This window comes from Otolemur garnettii, unplaced genomic scaffold (assembly GCF_000181295.1).
Source record: "Otolemur garnettii isolate 467f Iridium unplaced genomic scaffold, OtoGar3 scaffold00209, whole genome shotgun sequence".
Taxonomy (NCBI): Eukaryota; Metazoa; Chordata; class Mammalia; order Primates; family Galagidae; genus Otolemur; species Otolemur garnettii.
In genome coordinates this window covers 1,637,308-1,639,169 of record NW_003852604.1, presented here as the reverse complement: position 1 = coordinate 1,639,169, position 1,862 = coordinate 1,637,308, and positions in this window count along the sequence as shown.

Here is a 1,862-nt window from a genome sequence, read left to right as displayed (position 1 = left end):
AACTATGAATTAGTTTCAAATTAGGGCTGTGTACATTGGATACTTTTTCTTCCATTCTTGACATACTTTACTGAGAAGAACATTTTCCAGCTCCATCCATGTAAACATGAAGAAGGTAAAGTCTCCATCTGTCTTTAGGGCTGCATAGTATTCCATGGTGTACATGTACCACAATTTATTGATCCATTCGTGGGTCAATGGGCATTTAGGCTTCTTCCATGACCTAGCAATTATGAATTGGGCTGCAATAAACATTCTGATACAAATATCTTTGTTATAATGTGATTTTTTGGTCTTCTGGATATATACCTAATAAAGGAATTACAGGATCAAATGGCAGGTCTATTTTTAGTTCTCTCAGTGTTCTCCAGATGTCTTTCCAAAAGGAACAAATTAATTTGCATTCCCACCAGCAGTGTAAGAGTGTTCCCTTTTCTCCACATCCACGCCAACATCTCTGGTTTGGGGATTTTGTGATATGGGCTAATCTTACTAGGGTTAGGTGGTACCTCAAGGTAGTTTTGATTTGTATTTCTCTGATGATTAAGAATGAGAGCATTTTTTCATATATCTGTAGGCCATGTGCCTATCTTCCTTAGAGAAATTTCTATTCAAGTCCCTCGCCCACCCTGAGATGGGATTGCTTGTTTTTTTCTTGCTGATATGTTTGAGTTCTCTGTGGATTCTGGTTATTAAACCCTTGTCGGAGACATAACCAGCAAATATCTTCTCCCATTCTGAGGGCTGTCTACCCACTTTATTTACTGTGTTCTTGGCTGTGCAAAAACTTTTAAGTTTGATCAGGTCCCAATAGTGTATTTTTGATGTTACTTGAATTGCCCGAGGGGTCCTCCTCATAAAATTTTTGCCCAGGCTGATTTCTTCAAGTATTTTTCCTACACTTTCTTCTAGTATTTTTATAGTTTCATGTCTTAAGTTAAATCTTTAATCCAGTGAGAGTCTATCTTAGTTAATGGTGAAAGGTGTGGGTCTAGTTTCAGTCTTCTACAGGTTGCCAGCCAGTTCACCCAGAACCATTTGTTAAATAGGGAATCTTTCTTTTCCCCACTGGATGTTTTTAATTGGCTTGTCAAAGATCAGGTAATGGTAAGTAGCTGGATTCATCTGTTGGCTCTCTATTCTGTTCCATACATCTATGTCTCTGTTTTTGTGCCAGTACCATGCTGGTTTGATCACTATCAATTTATAGTATAGTCTGAGGTCTGGTAACATAATTCCTCCTACTTTGTTTTTGTTCCTGATTAATGTCTTTGCTATTCAAGCTTTTTTATGATTCCATATAAAATAAAGTATTATTTTTTCAAGATCTTTGAAGTATGACAGTGGAGCTTTAATGGGGATTGCATTAAAATCGTATATTGCTTTGGGCAGTATTGACATTTTAACAATGTTGATTCTTCTCAGCTATGAACATGGTAATGTTTCTCCATTTGTTCACACTTTCAGCTATTTCTTTTCTTAGAGTTTCATAGTTCTGTTCATAGAGATCTTTTGAGTCCTTTGTTAGGTAAACTCCCAAATATTTCATCTTCTTTAGCACTACTGTGAACAGAATAGAGTCCTTAACTGTTTTTTCAGCTTTGCTGCTGTTGGTGTATATAAAGGCTACTGATTTATGAGTGTTGATTTTGTAACCTGAGATGCTGCTGTATTCCTTGATCACTTCTCAGAGTTTAGTAGTAGAATCCCTGGTATTTTCCAGATGTACACTCATATCATCTGCGAAGAGTGAAAGTTTAATCTCTTCTGACCCTATATGGATACCCTTGATTGCTTTTTCTTCCCTGATTGCGATGGCTAAAACTTCCATTACAGTGTTAAAGAGCAATGGAGACAATGGG